The sequence below is a fragment of the Schistocerca serialis genome, chromosome 6 (assembly GCF_023864345.2).
Source record: "Schistocerca serialis cubense isolate TAMUIC-IGC-003099 chromosome 6, iqSchSeri2.2, whole genome shotgun sequence".
In the NCBI taxonomy this organism is placed as follows: domain Eukaryota; kingdom Metazoa; phylum Arthropoda; class Insecta; order Orthoptera; family Acrididae; genus Schistocerca; species Schistocerca serialis.
This window is the reverse complement of record NC_064643.1, coordinates 676456313-676463067: the sequence shown is the minus strand read 5'-3', so window position 1 is coordinate 676463067 and position 6755 is coordinate 676456313.

The following is a 6755-nucleotide window of genomic DNA, read 5'->3' as shown; positions in this document are numbered from 1 at the left end:
TTAACTACATACGAGATTTAATTCGAAAGAGTGTTGCAAACTCTCTGAATAGTAGTATAAAGTTAATCATGTTTTTAGTCCTTTTTTATAAATCATCAGTCCTTTCCTTTACCAATCTTATGATCTCCGGATAGCATTTGTAACCTACGTCCTCAGTTATCTGCGGAATGTATTCCAATCTCTGTCATCTTCTACAGTTTTTACCCTCTAAAGCACCCTCCGAACCATGGGCGTTATTACTTTCGGTATTAACGGATGTTCTATCATCCTGTCCCTTCTTCTTGTCTGTTTTTTCCATATATTCCTCTTCTCGCTGATTATGCGGAAAACTCCTCATTCCCTAACTTAACAATCGGCATAATCTTAAACAATCTTCTGTTCCGCCATATCTCAAATGCTTCGATTCTCTTCTGTTACGGTTACTCCACAGTCGATTTTTCACCAACATGCAGTATGGTTTTCCATACCTACATTCTCATATATTAAATTCAAATTAAGGCCTATCTTTGACAGTTGTAGACTTCTCTTGGCCAGGAATACCCATTTTGCCAGTGGCAGTCAGCTTTTTATGTCCTCCTTGCTCTGTCCGTCATACGTTATTTTGCTGCCTAGGTAGCAGAATTCCATAACTTTATCTATAAGTCGTGCTCATCAATTCTACTCTTAAGTTTCTCACTCCTCATATTATTGCTATTTTTCATTGCTTTCTCTCTTTCTTCGATTTACTCTCAGGACATATTCTGTACTCATTAGAATGTTTGCTGCAGTCAACAGGAACTGTACTTCTTCTTCACTTTTACTCAGGATAGCTATGTTATCAACAAATTACTGACATCCTCTCAAGTTGAATAAATTGAATTTTAATCCTACTACTGAACCTTCATTTTATTAGAGTCATTGCTTCATCGATGTGTAGAGTGAACAGTGGGGAAACAAACTACACCCGTGCCCTACACCCTTGTTAACCTGAGCACTTCCTCCATGGTCTCCACGCTTGTTGTTCCCTTTTGATCCTTGGATACATTTTCGCATAAGAAGGCGAGTAGCGCAGTCGCTGTAGTATAGTGGTCATGCTACTAGATAGTTGCATGCAGGGTTGTGAGTTGCGAACTCACCTAAAGTGAACCATTTTAATTTCTATCTCCGGTTCGAGTACATTCTAGAAATATCCACTAATGGCAGGAATCACTGTACTGGAACGTTCACATACCGTATGTGTTCTGGCCGGAGGCAGTTCACTTCATGCTCTTGTATGTGCAAGTGCTGAATAAACCTCCGTTATGTGAAGTTAGTGTTCGTCATTCATCTACTTCCACCTTCCTCGACGTCACAATAGTGTATATAATCTGTCTTTCCCTACAGTTTGTCCCAATTTTTCTCAGAATTTCGACATCTTGCACCATTTTACATCATCGAACGCTTTCTCCAGGCCGACAAATCCTGCGGATAGGTCTTGAATTTCCTTGAGTCTTGCACCCATTTCCAGAATAGCTTCTCTGATTCCTTTACCCTTCCACAGCCAGACTGATCGCCATCTAATAGATCTTCAATTTCCTGTCCCATTCTTTTGTATGTTATTCTTCCCAGATTCTTGGATGCATGAATTTTGAAGCTGGTTGTGCACTAATTCTCGCACTCATCAGCTCTTGGGATCTTTGAATCTGTGTGAAAGCTGTTTTTACCAAAGTGTGTTGACTTATCGCCAGTCTCACACATCCTAATCATGAACATGAATACCAGTTGTTTTCATTCCCCCACTGATCATAGAAATTCCAAGCGGGTATTTCCTATGCCTTCAGCTTCATTTGATCTTAGGTCTTCCAAAGCCAAATTCGATTCTAGTACTGCATTCGCTTTCACTTCCATATCAACACCTGTTTCTTCTTCAATCACGTCACCAGGTAAGTTCCTCCTCTCCCCCGCCCCCCCCCCCCCCCTCATAAAGAACTTCAACGTATCCTTTCAACCCCTCCGCTCTTTTCTCTACATTTAACAGTGGATTCCCATTTGACTCTTTATGTTTCAGCCTTGCTTTCAATTTCACTGGAAATTGTTTGGACTTCTCTATATGCTGAATCAGTCATTCCGACAATCATTTTATTTTCATCTTAGAGTTCCTTCTCTTCGTGTCTCTTTCATTTCTAACTGACTCTCATTTTTGTATCCCTGAAATTCCCTGAATATATTTGAGCGTCCTTCTTGTGTCGAACAAATGAAGCATTTTTTTTGTTACGGGTGGCTTATTCGTAGCTACTGTTCTTGTAGCTATGTTTTTGTTTTCAATTTCTGTGATATCGTTTTCAGATACGTACCTTAATTTGAACTGCCTACTGAGCTGTTGATTGCCGGCCGTGGTGGCCGAGGGGTTCTGGCGCGACAGTCTGGAAACGCGCTACCGCTGCAGTAGCAGGTTAGAATCCTGCCTCGGGCATGAATGTGTGTGCTGTCCTTAGGTTAGGTTTAAGTAGTTCTAAGTTCTACCGGTCTGATGACCACAGAAGTTAAGTCTGCGCAGAGCAATTTGAACCATTTTTGAGCTGTTGGTTATCTCAATATCTATAGCCTCAAAGATCTTCAAGCGTATTTCTTTAGTTCTTTGTATTTCCTTTGAGACAGAGTCCACTGGTGGTCAAAAAACGATGACTTCATGCAGCCTCTGCTTGGTGACCCAGCAATTGTGGATTGGAAATTAGCGGTGACTTACAGCTGTTATCTGTTATATGAATGCGTGGTGTCTGTTCTTTAGGACATGACCCAAAGAACAGAGACCACACATTCGTATACTGGTACGCCTAGGTGGACAATGGACCCACCTTCTTCAGTCTGGATGCACAAATACGTCCGACCTCGTCTGGGAGTCTCAGAGCAGCGAACGAGATTAAAATTGACCAGGACGACGGACAGGTGGCACTCGGTGGAATGTGGATCGGTCATTAGGCGTGCCAAGACTGTCCGCGCAGTTGCGACAACGCTGTCACAGATGGCGCAGAGGTTAAGGCACCTGCGTAGTAAGCAGGAGATCCCGGGTTCGAATCCCAGACTGGTACACACTTTCACTCGTTGTCACTGCTATAGCTGACAGCAGTGATCCCCTTCAATTTACTTAGAGGTATCTTTTGTAACAGTTAAACCACATACAGTAATTAACCATTCATGAGGACTGACCTATGCCTCACGCAGTGCATAGTACATGACACTACGAGAAAAGAGCCTCTGAACAGTAATTTCCAAATCTGAACTTAATGCACATTCCTAAAGAAGAGAAATTAGTATATGCTATATTTCAGCTATCTACCTTTAATGACCTTCCAGAGTTGGTGCACTGACGAAGTTAGTTCTTTCAAGTCAACAGTTTTTCGACTATATCATATTCTTTTAGTTTTCACCTCTATAAGCTACAATTTCTACGATATGTTTTGTGCAGTCTAGACTTCACCACCTGCCCCCCATCCCCCATCCCCCCTCCCCCAAGTCTCTCACTCCCTATCGTCTACATGTCGCTTTCTAGTGTTTAGCGTTGCTGCTTGTGAATTATGGGGTCCCAGGTTCGATTCCCAGCCTTGTAAAATTTTATCTGCTCGGGGATTGCATAGCGTGTTGTCGTCACCATTATTTCATCATAATCGACACCAAGTTCGTGGAAGTGACGTAAAAAATAAAAACGAAACAAGAAATGAACACTTGTACTGGGCGGCCGAACTAACGCAGAAGAGGTTTTGCAGCCAAAAACCCCACACAATCATTTCACCTGTTGGCTCTACTACTTTTCCTCTCCATTGCGGTTCTAGCGCCTGGCCAACTACCCTTGAATTACTTAACAGACAACCTTGTCGTTTTTGACAGATGGTAATATACTGGATCCCACACATTTTAGTATTTCATTTGCTTCCGCTTTTAATTTAACGATGCAGACAGTCAGGAACTTCTTTCTCATTTCCATCAGAACGTCTGAATAGAGTGGTCGTATTTTGTTGAAGAAAGCTTTCTTCGCCTGTTCCAATCTACTACTGATAATTTTATTCCTAGGACCATTCCTGCATCGGAAAGCTGTTTCAGTTTAAACGCTACCGTGTTGTTCGCAGTTGTAAATTATCTCATAAATTTATTGAATTTTATTTTGTAACCGTGAAAGTGTGACTTCGGTAAAAAGATTTGACTAAAATTGATATTTGTAGTTGATATAAAATTAGTACCTTGTCGCATTTCTTATCAACATTTGTTTTTAAGAAATGTCTCTGCTGAACTCCAAAATGTCTTTTAGTACACATAATTTATAGCTACCCCAGTGCTAGCCTCATACTCTGGACTAATGGTGTTATAATGATCGTCCGGAAAACCAGATTTTCGGATTTCATGGTCTCTCCAAACAGAGTCAAGAGAATATCTGGAGGTACGTAGCAAAAGACACGGTCAATTATTTTACGGTCACTGTTCCCTACTGACGTCAGAATCGACGAATTGTTCACCATAATCACCTTTTGTTCATCTATCTGCGTCTCCTTCCCCCTCTTCTTATTTTTGTGTTCTGCTTGCGCCGCATTCTAGGGTATTTTTTTCGATTACGCTAGATAATAAGTAATTTATAATCTGTCTACCCTCTGATGCTCATTCCTGAACGCAATAAATTATCCTACAAGTAGCTCACGCTTTCACAACTTCCGCTCAAATGTCTGCGGTTAGTGTAGGATCCGCCACGGAAGTGCCAAACCCTGCAGTCTACCTACAAGCACGAACCGCGAAAGAGCTGCAGGAGGAGCGGGGAAGCACCCGTGCGTCGACAGTAATATCGGCAGTACGTGGGCAAAGTCGTTATCTGGTAAAAGTTTGGGCTGGAATTGCGAGCGTCTTTTAGAGGGTGCTTCTCGTGTCTAACGACGCACCTAAACTTTGGGCCATTAGCGCCCCATGGCTGTGGATAGGGGTAGGAACGCGTGTGTGTACCTTTCTCTGTTTCAGTTCCGTGTGCTTAGCTCTTACTCTTGTTGCACTCAGTAACGGGAATCTCACTCTCTCCATTTTCTCCTCGCCTGCCGCTCTGCTTATCTCTCCCCTGGAAGTTTTCCACCATCCATTTAAGTGAGTGCGCACGTGAGTGAGTGCTTGATTACGTGGTTATGGCGACGTGTAAGGGGGAGATAAAGATAGGTAGATAGACAGGTAGAGAGAGAGAGAGAGAGAGAGAGGGAGAGGGAGAGAGACAGAGACAGAGAGAGAGAGAGAGAGAGAGACAGAGAGACAGGAGGGGAGGGGAGGGTGAAATTTAATCACAGTACAGTCAGAGTTGGATCGCCGAAATATCGAGTCAAGTTTATTTTAGGATCCGGTAGCAAACCCGAAGAAACTTTCAAGACTTATTACGCCGGGAAAGCCAACGTAATCAAAATCAGAATATTATTTGTTATTCATCGTGACGCAAAAATACAGAATAGTCTGTCATATGACACAAAAAACAGGACAATATACCTCATCGTCAATATCCCGATCAGCTTAATACGGGCTGCCTCGAATTCTTCTCTCGTGCATAATTCTCCGAGTGACAATTGCAAGAAAATGGCTCTGAGCACAATGGGGCTTAATATCTGTGGTCATCAGTCCCCTAGAACTTAGAACTACTTAAACCTAACCAACCTAAGGACATCACACACATCCATGCCCGAGAGAGGATTCGAACTTGCGACCGTAGCAGTCAAGCGGTTCCGGACTAAAGCGCCTAGAACAGCTCGGCAACCGCGGCCGGCCTGACAATTGCGTCCCACACCTTCATTTATTTGTTGACTGTATTCCAATAGCTCTCTTCCTTGCAGGTTTTACTTTTACGGTTTCGTCTTATAGCTTATTAACATTTCACGATCCGGATTCACACTCATGAAGAATTTTTTAAAGGACATCGTATTGGCCGTTGACTGTAGAAATATCTTATTTCGCAACTGCAGTTTCGACCTTCGGGCCATTTACAAAACCCAAAAGCTAAAAGAAAACCAAAATGAAACACAGAATGTATGTACAGAACTTCAGAAACTTATCATTTCGACAGTTGTACATTACGAAAATGGTGAAAGTAATGCATCACTTACATTTTATTTGAGCGTACGTCAGGTTTCAAAATTCTCTACAATAGGTGATAATTGGCTTTGCCATCACAACTCCATCTCTCAGGTCGAAGTACTGGTCACTGACTAAAATGTAAGTGGATATCGACATATGTCGAAATAAGTTCGTTAATTCAACAACAAACCTAACCACAGTAACGAATAAGACAAGGAAAGCTAGTGAAGAGAGACGCCACATCAAAACTAATCACATTATCAGAGTTGTCATAGCGCATTCCCTCTAACCGACGTAAGAAATCCTTCGACTTCTTAACGTGATGCTTACTCCGACTAATTAGTGGGCTCAAAAGCGTATCAAGCAGTGTAGCTACACGATGTGTCGAAGCACAAGTTACTTTCGGCAGGCCATATAATCTAAGGCAAACAGCACGATAAATATTAAGACACTTGATAGGCATCTTCGACAAGGATATTTTCTTCAGGAGCTTGTTAGTCTTTCTCTCAACGCTTTATGTGGGGTCGGCACCGTTACTGCAATACGATGAGTCAGACAGTAAACACTACATCTTTCGAACGTAAACCTGCTTGTCGAAAACAACTATACCATTGCGGTTGTCGACAAGTAAAATAACAACATCCTGATTAAGTACATTCTTTCAGCTGCTGCTATATTGCTCTTGTATGGACGTGCCTTGTTAAACACAG